Source organism: Camelina sativa, chromosome 7, assembly GCF_030686135.1.
Source record: "Camelina sativa cultivar CO46 ecotype springtype chromosome 7, ASM3068613v1".
Taxonomy (NCBI): Eukaryota; Viridiplantae; Streptophyta; class Magnoliopsida; order Brassicales; family Brassicaceae; genus Camelina; species Camelina sativa.
Window position 1 is genome coordinate 18,856,238 of NC_141886.1, and position 15,988 is coordinate 18,872,225.

General features: G+C 35.0%; 1 pseudogene across 1 annotated transcript; it reads left to right on the forward strand.

The window, feature by feature from the left end:
* Nucleotides 1-7,694: 7,694 nt before the first annotated feature.
* LOC104701264 (protein DETOXIFICATION 8-like) lies at nt 7,695-10,161 on the forward strand (annotated as a pseudogene). Its single transcript, XR_015562892.1, has 8 exons — nt 7,695-8,019; nt 8,243-8,787; nt 8,922-9,008; nt 9,100-9,156; nt 9,246-9,484; nt 9,620-9,767; nt 9,803-9,860; nt 9,971-10,161. The product of XR_015562892.1 is annotated as a protein DETOXIFICATION 8-like (transcript).
* The last annotated feature ends 5,827 nt before the right edge of the window (nt 10,162-15,988 follow it).

The window sequence follows — 15,988 nt, forward strand, 5'->3', positions numbered from 1 at the left end:
AAAATAAATTAAACAAATACCAAATGGACACATAAGAAGAGAGTGAAACCTTTATATATATATATATATATATATATATATATATATATACTAGAATTTGTATCCGCGTAGGATTTAATTTAAAACATTTTCTATAAATATAAATTCTTGATTTCAAATAAAAACATTCGAACTTTTGAGTATAAATCTATATAAACACTAAACTTACTTTACTAAGTGATATATACTATATTGTTGAAGATAATGTTTATTTGTTATATCTATTTACGTGGGATTTTAGTTTAAAATTTTTATCAATAAAAATCATTGAATATAAATATAATCATGGGCAATTCTCATAAATACCACTAAAATAGGTTTTCTTTCCAAAAATAACACACTTTATTTTTTTCCAAAATACCACTAAAATACATTTTTTTCCAAAATAGCCACAAAATTGATTTAAAGTTTTAATACTAAATATTAATTCTAAATCCTAAATACTAAACCCTACCTCTTAAAAACTATACCCTAAAATTAAATTTGTCAACCCAAACCTAAAAAAAAATGTACACCCTTAAAAATCAAATTTTTTGTGTTTGTGGTATTTTTAGAAAAAAACATTTGTGGTATTTTTGAAAAAAAAAACTAAAAAGTGATATTTTTGGAAAAAAAACGTTTTTAGTGGCAGTTTGAGGAATTTCTCTATAATCATTTGAAGTTTAAAAGATAAATCTATATAAACGTCATAATTATTTTACTAATCTATATATAACATATATTGTCTAGTATCGCAATAATGTTATTTTGGTAAATCAATAATATATTACATGGTAACAAAAAAATGATTTAAGGACCTCAGTAGAGAAGTAAACAATATTGTCGACAATCTTCTGACCTTTTATCCCTAAAAGAGTTCATTCCATATTCATATCCTATGAAAACATCTTTTCAAAAATTCTAAAGTCAAATGTCGATCGTTCGCCTAATTATAGAGATCATTTAAACATATCAATATTTTACATTAAATACAAATATACAAAGTTTCATAAAAAATTTTAGTGCTATGTCGCTAAACGAGGTTGTCCAAGTACATCACTTGCCATAATAAAATTTCCTACCAAGTCAAGAATGCTTAGATGGTGAAACGGTTAAACCCGACAATGAATATCCGTTCACTAATCTAAATTACATATTTTTTAAATGTTCATATGTTATTTTTAGATATTAATTTTGTAATGCAACCTCAGCTCCGTCTTCTTGAAACAACCCTTCCCGTTTTTAAAAAAAAAAATCATAATTAAGCACCCTATAATACTTAATTAAACATCAAACCACAAACCAACATTAAACCAACAACAATCATTATGCACAGCGGAAACATACCAATAACAGAAACATTCCTAACCATCCTAACCAATAACCTCGCATGCTACTAAACCGGGTTCCAACATTAATAAACAGAACCAAGACCAACAACACATAACCGAGACCCACGATCACACTTTGCCTTTACCTGCATCACAAACACAAATTGAGATGCATGAGTATTGTCATAAATGGTCAGTGAGGCCATCCTCCCATCTACTGGGCTATACACACAAGCAACTGAGATTCTATTGTTAAGACAGACAAACAGAACACAAACAACACATCAAACCAAGACAAACAAGTCCCGGTTAAGTCCGGTGTCGACCGACGCTAGGTCGGTGTCGACCGACGCTAGATCGGTTTTTGTCCTTCGCATACACGATCTGCACGAAACGGAACGTCGAACCTCCGTTCCAAATCGCCTCCAATCCATCCCAAACTCTCCTAAACACTTCAGGAACCTAAGGAAACATGAAACCAACCAAACCACGCAAGAAAAACACCATAAACAACAAAGAACAGCCAAAACAAAAGAGATCTCAGGCTTAGATCAGCCATGGTCAAGCACTCACCTCTTTTGCAGGAAGATTTGATTGAGAAACGGTGGAAACAACACCTCAAGAAGCTTCTCCTTCGTTCCAGCAACAATACTCCCTTTCTCAGCCACAAATCTTACCAAAAACACCAAGAACAATCCCAAAAACCTCTCAACTCTCCCTTTTCTCTCTTTTCTTCTGCAAACAGCGACAAAACACACCCTAAACCCTCAATTCGTCGCTTCCCCACTTATATATTCGGTTTAGATAACCCAATTAAACCAAACCAACCCAAAAATTGCGAATTAAAACAATCTGGTCGAACCAGAAAAGCTGGTGTCGATCGACACACCCCTCGTGTCGATCGACACCCATCCCCAAATTCTACTATTTGGTTCACGGATGTTACAATTCTCAAAAAACATAGTGTACTTTATATGTGTTGTTTATGTCAATGTTTTGGGTTAAAAGCATTTAATAAAATTGATAAAATCTCAAGGTTGTTTTATATATATTTTTTATCATGATATAAAATTGTAACTCGAGTTGATGATATGCCTTCTGAGATATGCTACAGAAATCACATGTCATTTTTTTGTAACGGCTTACATATCATTTGTTCTCTATTTTGTGACCATTGATTTTGTTTTTCTTATGATGGATTATTTTTACAAGATTCTTTTTGTAACGCTCGTGTCCCGAAAAATAATGAAATATTAGAGTTTATACCCGAAATTGGATGGAATCGGTTTAGTATCGGTTTACATAAATTATGGTTTAATTAACCCTAGATTCATCTATAACTCACGCCTCTCTACTCTCTTTTGGTGGTTGTGGTCGTTCCTGTAGAGAGAAAAAAAGATAGCTTGTTTGTGGAGAAGAGGTGTGAGGAAGGAGAGGTTTAATTTTGGTGTGTTAGGCAAAAGAGCAGAATCGTTAGGGTTTGGGAGGAAACAGTTAGGACATGTCTAATAGTCGTTAAAAGTAACAAAATTTGGTAGAGTTATTCCCAAGCCTTTCATCGTCATTCTCCTTTTTACATAAGTGGATTTGGTTTTAAACTCGATGAGTTATTAGCAGCTTCGTGAGACACGTTTTCTCAGACGCGAGTTAGGACCATCAAGGGTTGTAACTGAGATCGTGGTCTTGCCTGGTTTCTGATCGGCACGATATTTTGTGTAAGCTTTGTGACGTCTAGTGGTAACCTTTCACTGGAGGGATTTTATAGATAACGGTTGGTTTTTATTTTAGGGTTTCATCTTTGAGACTGTTCTTTTCTGATGTTTTTATCCAGTTTTGTTATAAAGTCATTTTTGGTTGTGTGGTTTGTTGTAGGGCTTTTCTGGGCTGTTGCACACGTTAGGAGAGTCTCTAATTGTTGTATTTGTTGTTATAATCAGTTTAATAAGGTGAGTGCGTGACCATGAGCTTATCTGAGAAATTGGGTTGAATGTTGTGAATATGTTATTGGGTGTTCAGTTTAATGTCTGGTTTGTTATGTTTTATTTTTGGTTGTACTCTTGATTTTTTTGTGTGTATAGCTAGTAGATGGGAAGATCGTCTCACTGGGTATTTCTACTAATACTCACGCATCTCATTTTGTTTGTGGTGCAGGTAATGTGTAGCATGGAAAGATGATGATTTAGGGTCTCGGTTGTTGTGTTGTGTTTATGTATGCTAGGTTGCTGGTTTATATTGGTTATGATTGGTATTGTATTTTAATATATTAGAGTTGGTTTGTTATGTCTTCGGCTGTGTATGTTGGATTATTGTTGATTTATTGGTTGGGTTGTAATTAAATTTTATGAAGTATTTATTTATATTATTATTATTTAAAGGAAAAAACAGGTTTTGGAAAATTGTTATCATAGCATTGAAAATGCAACATATGATCCACGACCACGACCAGCAACAACATCCTCTCTAACCATCTGCACTACCATGAACAGAATGCTAAGCACGCAATTCAACATAACACAAAAACATAACTCACCGTGGAATCACACTGTAGGCTCGAAGAGGATGTTCTGGGACTCCATGCCACACACAATTGACTAACTCACATAATCAATCAAGACATGCAAAACCCAAACATCTACAGCACATAGCCTAGTGAACCCTAACCTAGAACCGTAAGGGCTTCGATACCAAACTGAAACGACCCGACCCATTTTTTTATATAATAAATAATAGATAATAAATAATAATAAATACTCTAAACTAGTGGTCACATATCCACTAGCCACCTAACCACAACCAAACCAAACAGCAGAAAATAATCAATACCAATATTCGATATCCAATACTAAAACATAAGAAATATCCAATAACCAAACAACATGAAACATAGATCCAACAACCTAGCAATTTTCTAATGACCCAACTCTAGCAACCTAGCAATGCCAGACAACAACCAATCGAGGCCTAGAACATCCTCCTCTTCATTGCCTTGATTCCATGATCACACTTTGCCTTTATCTGCACCACAAACACAAATTGAGATGCATGAGTATTTGATAAATACTCAGTGAGGCAATCTTCTCATCTACTGGGCTATACACACAAGCAACTGGGATACCAAAGTCAAATACAAACAACAAACAAGACAAACAAACCAGGGAACAAGTATTGTCTCGCTGGAAGGGAGGTGTCGACCGACACTAGTCATTGGTGTCGACCGACACTACCCCACAGTGTCGACCGATGCTAAATCTTGGGTGTCGACCGACACCCTCCTGATATCGATCGACACTGAACCTGCAGTCACAATCCGCTCAGTTGTTGTGTTATGTTTATGTATGCTAAGTTTCTGGTTTATATTGATTATGATATAATATAATGGAGTTGGTTTGTTATGTTTTCAGCTGTGTATGTTAGGTTATTGTTGGTTTAATGGTTGTGTTGTAATTAAATATTGTGGGATATTTAATTATATTATTGTTATTTAAAAAAAAAAGAGTTGAATCGTTTGACCTTTTGGAAAATTATCATAACATTGAAAATGCAACATATGATCCCCACTCTTATTGTCCGTTGATTGGTAGTGTAGCCACAAACACGGCTTGAACTATTAAAACAGATGATATTACGATCACAAAAAAAAAACGTAAAAGATGAAAAGGAAAACGATTTCAATCACGATCCCTATACCGCTGATTGTAACGAGCAAGATTCTGTCAGGGTGCACCATAGGGTGAACCAAACAATTTATGAGAGTTAATTACGTTGCCAAATATAGGATTGGTGAGTTTTCTCCACTGACTTTTTTTCATTATCACTACGAAAATACCATTAGCTTTTTAACCTGTTAGATTATGATTATGTGAATCCTTAAAACCTGTTAGATTATAAATCAGATTCTGTCCGAAAATACCATTAGCTTATGCAGTTCCACCAGCTTCATAAATATTATTAATTTCTACAACACATCCAGTCAACGTTTTTAATCTAAAAAGGTTACAAAAAAAAAGACAAAAAAAACAATCCGTCAACGTTTTTGTATTAACTTCATCGGGAATATCATCCTGATATAACTCTATTTTTATTGCGACCATGTCTGTAACGCCCCCAAACCGTACTATGACCACCAAGGCCATAGCACAGCCCCGAGACGCTACTTTGGAAACATTCGCCAATGGTCCAGCCGGGTACGAGAACAAATCAAGCCCTTCGGCCGGTCCTTTGGTGAGGTTCCCGACCACATGACACGTCCTTAAGGCTTTGCAACCCTACGGACACGCCGTGTGTTGAGCCGACTCGGACAGAGTCTATATCAGTACAACTCGTTCGGTTAAAGAAAATCCGATTCATTGATACTTAAAAGAGTTTACTACAAACGGTACACAAAAGTTCACAAGGCCTAACGCCAAAGTTTGGGTTGCAACACAACATACTTGAATTTTACAGTAGACACAAAATAAAAACTATTCCGGAGTCCTATCGTTCACCACGCCCTCTAGTTCCCTCTAGGGTTACCTGCAACACAAACATTTATCGTAAGTAATCTAAGATTACTTAGTGAGCTCAGGGTTCCTGCAAAGAATTAAACCCCAATCCCAAACCCCAACAACAACAACAACATGCAAGTTTAAACATCAACATGCGAACACACAACAACTTGCAAACGTATTAACAACATGCAAACATATACGAAGGACATGTAAGCATAAGTAACTAACATGCAAGCATATGCAACAACATGCGAACATACCACAGTAACTTGCGAACATAGATAACAACATGCGAACATATACAAGGACATGTAAGCATAAGTAACTAACATGCAAGCATAAGCAACAATCAGAGACAACATGCGGAAGCTAATAAGCCAAGCAAGATTGTTCTACAAGCATTCGCAACTACATGCACAACCAACAACAACATGCAACAATTTAACTTGAACTAAAACAACCGTTTTAACAAGTTTTATCTTATTGGGCCCGGCATGCATCCTTTTCCCTTAACCCCTCATGATTCTCCGAATCACAACCACTAAGGCATGCGATCGGATAACACTCAAAGGCACACCGTCGTGTAAACAGCCTCGGCCAGGGTAGCGAGCCCAGTAACCTCCGAGCTCTTCGTAACCAACCCTACACACACACGAACATGGGTTGCATGTCGCGGCTGTATGTGGTACGGAATGGGAAGGATAACAATACCAAATCTTACAACGCTTAGCCGGAATTTCTCGCGGACTAAGACGCCTTAAGACTTCACCAAAAATTAATACTTGAGTTTATATGGTTTTTAAACTCATAAGTTTACAAGTATCTTAACTAGTTAACACCCTTGTCACTAGACCATTTCGATCTAGTAACCGATGTAACCTCACGCGCATGCATTTAAACAAGAAAAATACCAACGACATTTCAAGTAAATGCAACTAAATGCTTCATGCAAACCGCGCACTAGATGGATGTCTTTAATTCCCCATCTAAGCCGGCAAAATATGTGCCTGAACTCACAGTAAACCGTCAATGATTCAGACTCCTTCGACGCTGCTTCTCTCGCGGCACACTCGGATCTTCTTCTTCGGTTAGAATCGATTTCCTTATCGATTTAACCTTGGCCGGTTGTCGATAGTCTCAGCTTGCTCCTCTCTTCTTCTTCTCTCGGCGGCAACTCTCTTCTTCTCCACCTCGCGAACCCTCTCTTCTTTCTCTTCTCTTTCGCTCAATTTCTCTCTCAAATTTTCTCTCCTTACCCCCTTGATGACTTATGCGAAAATGAGAGGGATGGAGGCTTATTTATAGAGGGTTTAGGCGGTGGTCGGCAACCAATGCATGTGGAGCGCTCTCTCCTCCTTAGTCGTCATTAGAGCATGAAGGAACACATGGAGGAAAATTGAGCTTACACCTTGCTTCCACTAAGTTTACTTGATTTCTTTAATCCACCCACTAAACTCCACTAACCACCTTTGATTATTTAATTTCTCCACTAACTCCCAATAGATTAAATTAATCCTCCACCTTGAATAAATTAATCCTCCATTAGTGGGTTCCTTCCCACCTTGAATTCGCGTCCGCGTACGTCCTTGGTCGTTCAGCGTTCGGCCGGTACGTTCTGACGCGTACGTACGTCCGGTACGGTACATGGTACATGGTACCACTGGCCATCTCTTGATTCGTCCAGAATTCTTCGAACATTACTTTTGTAATTCTTCTACTCTCCTCCCTTGCCTTCCATTTGTGTCCCTTGCGTGTCCTTGGACCAGGGGTTTTTATTTTAAATTTCACCCCTTGGTGAGGGTCATTACAACGTCTGTCTCTGCGTCGTTGTTTAATTAATTTCACATGGACATGGTCAACGACGAGTTCTTTATCCTTCCCCAAGTTTTTCATTTTGATCCATCCAAAGTTTATTGATTATCTCAAAAATAGTTTTGATCATGGCAAAGGGTTTCTCGTTGGTGCCTAGAGAAGATCTAGAAGAAGATCAGACGACTTATTATATGTCAACAGAGATGATGAAGAAGGTTAGCTCCATGGCTGCTCCAATGGTAGCTGTGGCTGCTTCTCAGTACCTCCTTCAAGTTATCTCCATTGTTATGGCTGGTCACTTGGACGTCCTCTCTCTCTCAGCCGTGGTCATCGCAAGTTCTCTTACCAATGTCACCGGCTTCAGCCTCGTCGTAAAATCCTCCTCCTCTCTCTTTCTCATTTTTCTAACTTCTCCATAGGACAACCTTGGTCAAAAAATAAAAAGATTAAGATCACCAAATTTTTTAATTTACTTAACTTTTTATCTTATTTTTATAATAGTTTTATCTTTAGGACCACCAAATGTTTCTGTTTCTTTAAAGGTATTGTGAATTATGAATTTTAAAACACCTACCTGCTGACTTAGATGGTTAGTTTGGATTGGCAGGTGCGTTAGAGACACTATATGGTCAAGCTTTTGGAGCAGAGCAATTTAGGAAAATCAGTGCATACACTTACAGCTCAATGCTATGTCTTCTCTTGTTCTGCTTCCCAATCTCACTTTTGTGGGTTTTCATGGACAAACTCTTGGAGCTTTTTCATCAAGATCCTCTCATCTCTCAGTTAGCTTGTAGATACTAAATCTGACTCATACCAGCTTTATTCGGATACTCTGTCCTTCAATCTATGACTCGGTTTTTCCAGTCACAAGGATTGGTTCTTCCTCTTTTCTTGAGTTCTCTTGGAGCTCTTTGTTTTCACATTCCCTTTTGTTGCCTTCTTGTCTATAAACTGAGTTTTGGAATCATTGGCGCCGCCTTGTCCATAGGAGTTTCGTAGTGGTTCAACGTAATTTTGCTTTGGGTTTTCATGAGACGATCTGCTCTATATCGTGAAACTATGAATCTTCAAGCGCAAGAAATCTTTTTGAGCATGAAGCAGTTCATCACCCTTGCGATACCTTCTGCTATGATGACTTGGTAATAAAACCCCTCTTAACACTATAAAGCTTCTTGGTTTTGTTCTTTATTGGGGGATTCATGATCTTTGATCTTCTATGGACTCCTAACTCTGTTTTTTTTTTTTTTTTTTCTTTTGTTGTGTGTAAGTAAAGCCTAGAATGGTGGTCTTTTGAGCTTCTTATACTGATGTCTGGACTCTTACCGAACTCAAAGCTCGAAACATCGGTGTTCTCCATATGGTAATGCACATATATCACTTTCTAAGAATTCTAACTTAAGCCTTCTTATTCAAACAACCTTTTGATCGTTCAGTCTTTATTCTTTGGACAGCCTAACAATGTCGTCACTGCATTACGTTCTGGTGAATGCAATAGGAGCAGCCGCGAGGTTTTATTGATTTCCTATTGTTCATAAGAATGTATGTTTTTTTTTGTGCTTGGAAAATTTCTTAGAAACTATGTTTTTTCTTATAATAGCACACATGTCTCAAACAAGCTAGGATCTGGACATCCAAAGGCAGCTCGAGCCGCAGCTAATTCTGCGATTTTTCTCGGCGTTATTGATGCAGCGATAGTAAGCATCACTCTGTACATCTACAGAAGAAATTGGGCTTATATATTCAGCAACGAGAGTGAAGTCGCTGACTATGTAACTCAAATCACACCCTTTCTCTGCTTATCCATTGGTGTTGACAGCTTCCTCGCCGTACTCTCAGGTAAACAATTCACATTAAACGAAAGTCTGTAGACACTAGAATTGTACAGACCAAAACATTTACATATGTTACTTGACGATCAAGAAAGCTAAATTTATCTGTTATGAGAAACCCTAAATTTTCTTGCTTCTTCAGGTGTTGCTAGAGGAACAGGGTGGCAACATATAGGAGCTTATGCAAACATAGGATCGTATTATCTGGTCGGGATCCCAGTGGGTTCAATCTTGTGTTTCGTTGTGAAACTGAGAGGGAAAGGACTTTGGATCGGTATATTGATTGGCTCTACTCTACAAACTATTTTTTTTTTTTTTTTTTTTTTACTCTACAAACTATTGTTCTTGGTCTTGTCACTTTTTTTACCAATTGGGAACACGAGGTATAGCTTTGTTTTTTTTTTTTTTTTTTCTGTCTTATTGATTTACCTTTTTTGTTTTTTTTTTCTTGTTTTTCTAGTGTTTTGACTTTTGTTTCGATTTGGGATTTTAGGCAGCGAAGGCTAGAGACAGAGTGATCGAGATGACACCACAAACCGACCAAGTAAGGGAAAACATATTAGAAGAGGATGTACAAGTTTTGTTAAAAGATATTTCAGAAAATGTGTAAAATCACGTAACCGTACTAGTAGTAATTAATATTGTCCGGTTAATTTAATAATGGCTGTTGATCAGCACTCAAAATTTGGATGTGTTGACTAATAGAATTTGAGAATTGAGACGCAACATAATTTTATTAAACAAATTATAAAAGCTATACATACATATATCGTTGACTTTTTAAAAGGAGGTATGCACAAACATTCTCAGAAATTGCCTGTGTTGACCAGTTTTAAATCTTTTGGCTCTTTGTTGTTATGAAATTTTCTTTGTGTAAGCATTTTAATTCTTTTATTAGGTACCGATGGCATCTTCATTGGTGAGATACTTTCCAAAGTATCTCATCTAATATAATTCTATTTAATATAATTTAGATATGCCATTAAATTTTAAGTTATTGTAAAAAGTTAAACCAATTAGAAAGAATTGTGTTAAATGGGGCATCTTTATCGTGATAAAAAATTGAAGAGAAATATCCTAAAATAGCATCATTCTATGGGGAAAACGGCTAATTCCTTCCTGAACTTAGTTGCTTTATCGTATTCATATACAGATATTTGGAATGTGCCTAAAACTACATGAACTTAACTAAAATTTGAATTTTCCACATGAACTATCGAAATCAAGCCAAAACCATAAAATCGAGTAACGGTGTTACTGTTCCGTTAATATATGATGATTGGATGCCACACTGGACCCTTGAACGACGTCGTTTTATTGTGTTAAGAAAAAAACTGAAGTAAAATAAATTTCAAAAACTCAAAGATCGAACCATAGAACTCTAACGCACGTGAGCAGGCGATTTAGCAGCTGAACTATAGTAACAAATAGTACAACTACAAACATATATATACTTATACGATGCAAATTAAAAAACTAAGAAAAATAAAAGCTTATCCTTTCTTCTTCCCCCCCGATCTTCGTTTTCTTGTTTCTACGCACTTCTTTCGCAGAGTCTTCAACAATTGGGATATTTATGACGATTAAGTTTTCTTAATTTCAAATTAGGATGTCATATATCAACTGCAGAGGTTAATTTCAAATTAGGATGTCAAGAGCTTAGATATTTATCACCCAATTCAATTTCAGTTACAATTTGTTTTTTTATAAAATCAAGTTCAGCTATTAAGGATCAGATTTTATACATGATTTTAATCAATTTTGATCTAAACTAACAAAAAAATCCCAATTCTTAATCCAATCCATGAAAAATCAACAATCACAGTTGCAATGTTATCGGAGAAGAGAAAACAAAAGCAGAGAAAAGGGTTTCCTTTTCTTTTATAATTTCTGCGTTGTCTTAGATATATTTTTTATCCATTTCATATTTAACAAAAAGTTATGGTAGTTCAGCTGGTTTTATGGTTGGTTGTGAGTATTAGAGGTCGGGGGTTCAACTGCCGATTATGAACAAATTGATTTTTTTTTCTTAAAACAATAAAGTGATATTTGCACCCATACCCACTTTCTATCAAACTTCTTTCACTTACACCTACTTTCAATACTCTCTATACTTTTCTAAATTTTTTGCTTATGTGTCTTTTTATTATGACCAAACTGCCCTACAACTAATATTGGATAACTTAGAACTAAGAATTACTTCTTTTATATGAATGAAGCACTACCATTAGATCATAACCGTATGTAATATCTGAGGGACGTGGTTTGTTGGAGAAAAAAAGTAGAAATGGTCGATGGTGTCCTCCCCCCCCTTCTCTCTCCTCTCTTCTCCTTCATTCTTTCTTTCTTTCTTTATTTCTTGTCATTTGTGTAGCTATTCTCAATAAATTATATATTTTTTTGTACAATAGATTATGATTGCATTTTATCTATATTTTAAGATGCATTTTGCTATATTTTAGGTGAAAAAAATTATATATTATCCATTTTTAGCTGAACATTTGTTCATTGATAAGTGGATTGTAAATTATGGTGTAGTTTATGGATATTTATTTATGTTTGAACATTTAAAAAACATATGAGAACCTAATTAATAAAAAAATTTATGGCTTGATAAATTAGTTATGAATAACTAAATTTCAAAAAATAATATAATTATTCAAGTTCATTGATGAAATTTATTGACAAGTTTGTTGCATGTTCAAACATCACTATAGTTTAGGGTTTAGACTATTTAGTGTCTATGTTTTGAGTTCAGGTTGTATGGTCTAAGGTTCAAGGTGTATGATTTAAGAGTTAAGGTTAAAAGTTTAGGGTTTAAGTATGTGGATGGTGTGTCTATATTTTTAGTTCATGGTTTAAGATTTAGGGTTCAAGTTGTAGGGTTTAGAGTTTAGGATTTAAGGTTTAGGGTATAGGGTTTAGGTTTTTGGGCTTATATGGATTCAGTATCTATGTGGTGTTATGATTACGAGCTAAGGATATATCTAACCAAATTTTAGTGGTGGAGAGTGTGAATGAGCTTTAAAGTAAACCCTAAACATCGTGATGTTTTTGGGTTTAGAGTATGACTTATGTTGATTTAGGGTTTAGGATACAACGACAACATTAAATCCATATGTTTATGGTTATGTGTATACCAATCGAATTTGTTGGTTCTAAAAATTTAGGGTTTAGGATATAACGACAACATCAAATCCATATGTTCATGGTCATGTGGATACCAATAGAATTTGTGGGTTCTAGAGATTTAGGGTTTAGAATACAACAGACAACATCAAATCCATATGTTCATGGTCATATGGATACCAATAGAATTTGTGGCTTCTAGAAATTTAGGGTTTAAGATACAACGACAACATCAAATCCATATGTTCATGGTTATGTGGATACCAACAGAATTTGTGGGTTCTAGAGATTTAGGGTTTAGGATACAACGACAACATCAAATCCATATGTTCATGGTCATGTGGGTGCCAATAGAATTTTTGGGTTCTAGAAATATAGGGTTTAGGATACAACGACAACATCAAATCCATATGTTCATGGTCATGTGGATACCAATAGAATTTGTGGGTTCTAGAGATTTAGGGTTTAGGATACAACGACAACATCAAATCCATATGTTCATGATCATGTTGATACCAATAGAATTTGTGGGTTCTAGAAATTTAGGGTTTAGGATATAACGACAACATCAAATCTATATATTCGTGGTCATGTGGATACCAATAGAATTTGTGGGTTCTAGAGATTTAGGGTTTAGGATACAACGACAACATCAAATCCATATGTTCATGGTCATGTTGATACCAATAGAATTTGTGGGTTCTAGAAATTTAGGGTTTAGGATATAACAACAACATCAAATCTATATATTCATGGTCATGTGGATACCAATAGAATTTGTGGGTACTAGTAACACATGAACATAAATGTGGGTATTAGTAACAATATCAAAGTTTGTTATCTAATCCATAACACATGACCATAAATGCGGTACTAGCAACACATCAAATCCATATATTTGTAGTCATGTGATACCAACCGAATTTGCGAGTTATAAAGATTTAAGGTTTAGGATACAATGACAACATCAAATCCATATGTTCATAGTCATGTGGATACCAATATAATTTGTAGGTATTTGTAACAGATCGAAGTTCCTTAAAACTTATCCAAATGGATAACTACTTATGAATGCAATATTTTGTTAATCCATTATACATCTAATTTAAGCTTAAAGTATGTGGACAAACAGTCTATTTCATATTGAAAATTTAGTTAAATAAATTCATTAATTTCTAAATTATTTAATTAATTTAGTTTGGACTTATAAATTGTTGATTTGACTATGAAGACTAATTCAATTGTATTTGATTTAGATTAATCTCATAAATTATTATTTTTTTGTGGAAAGAAAAATATTGAAAAATGCAAAAAAAATATTTATTTACAAGTTTCTTAAATTTTTTTTTGTGAACAACTAAAGTTACTAAACTTAGATATAGTAATGAAAAAAAAAATGTTAAAGAAACAAAATATTAAAAGAGAAAGAGATAGTAGAGTGAGAAATGAGAAAGAAAAAGAAAAAGTATAAAAGAAAAAGGTTAGTTTAGTTGGAGGGTGTAAATTGTAATTTGACATAAGAAAAGTATAGTGATAGTAGAAAGTGAGTGTGTGTGTTAATAGTTTAGGAGAAAGTGGGTGTAAGTGCAAAATTTCCAACTATAAAACGACGTCGTTTAAGCGTCCAATGTGGCATCCAGTTATCATATATTAACGGAACAGTAACACCATTACTCGATTTGATGGTTTTGGCTTGATTTCGATAGTTCATGTGGAAAATTCAAATTTTAGTAAAGTTCATGTAGTTTTAGGCACACTGCAAAGATCTGTGTATGAATACGATAAAGCAACTAAGTTCAGGGGGAATTAGCCGTTTTCCCTCATTCTATGTTTTTCTTCCAAAATTAGCACACACGCTCAAGTTTTCCAAAACTAGCATTTTTATTTTTTTAATGTTTCTTTAAATTAATTATTAAATTTATAACAAAAAGAAGAAAAATTATATTCTCTCATTCTTCTTCTTCTTTTTCACCAATCATATTTGGGATTAACGACGAATATGTCAGATTTGGGGAAACTGTAAAATTAGTAAATCAAGCTCAGATTTGTAAGTGGAGAATTGAGATTTTGGGTTTCTCTACGCATGTCTCTGCTCTCGAATCAGAGTCAACAGATCTCTCAGAACTTGTCACCGAGAAAAATAAATAAATTGCCGAGCTGCAATCTCATGTTGAGTCTCTCTATGCTTCACCGACGAAGTTTTTGGTGAAGACAAAGCTTCTGGTGACCAACAATGGATCAGAGAACTAGCAAGCTCGATTTGGTAGGAAATAGAGATCGATTCTAATGCAAAAAGGTATGTCTTTTCACATCCTTCTCTGCAGTTTGCTTTACAACTCTGGGAATGTATAAATTCAGAGACTTTCCTAGAGATTCTTAGTTTGGATATTTACTGTGCTATGAAGGATTTGATGTTCAGTCTCTACATGTTTCAGTAGATTATAAGAAGCTTGATTTTGACTACCAGTGTGATTTAGATATTTGGAAAAAAAAAGTTGATTTTTCTTTGTTAGTTTCATTTGGTTTATGTAGTTTTTGTTGATTGGATTAGAACTGGAGAAGGAATCAACCAACGATTAAGCATAAGATGTGAACCAGCGCAGTGGATTTTGAAGTCTTGTAAGTTACTTTAAGTAGTTCTTGTAAAGAGAGAGAGAGAGAAAATCAAGGGCATATATTGTTCTTCACATAATAAGATGTGACCAACAGTTTGATCGGAGAAGACTAACAACACCATTTGTGACAAGCTTGGTGTGCCAAAGATCCTAGGTAAAGCCATAATTTGGGAATTAGAGTGTGTGTGCTTATGTGTGTTGGCCTTCAAGGCTTATGTGACTGCTTGGGTTATGTCTCTTAACAGGTTGGGTGAATTGTTTTGCTCATGCTGGTGACACAGTCTTGGAAGTGGCAGGAAACACAATGATGCAGGTGGGTTCTCTCTCTTTTTGGTTTGTCCATGCTTCTTTCTTACAATGCTTATGGATGTTAAAGCCTTGTGAACTGGGATGTTTTTTGCAGGTAAAGCAATTTAAAACTGAATTTGTGTCAGCAAGTAAACTGAACATAATAAATGGTTCGAATGACTCCAATGGATTTCCACAACGATTAGGAACTCTCAACAACTCAGACAACGGTAGCCTTGTGAACTGAGATGTTTTTTTTATGAAAGCTATCATGAATTTTAAAGGATCCTTCCTAAACATCATTCAATTCTTCCTAAATAATTTTGTTTGCATCCAGCTTGGTGTGTAACCTATATTAATGTTTATTGTTATACTTTCTGCAAATGAACAGCTTTGCTTACTGGTTACACTCTTTTATTCTTTTCGTAATGTCAAAGAGCTCACTTTTTCTATTTTGTTTATGAAAGTTGTCCTAAATT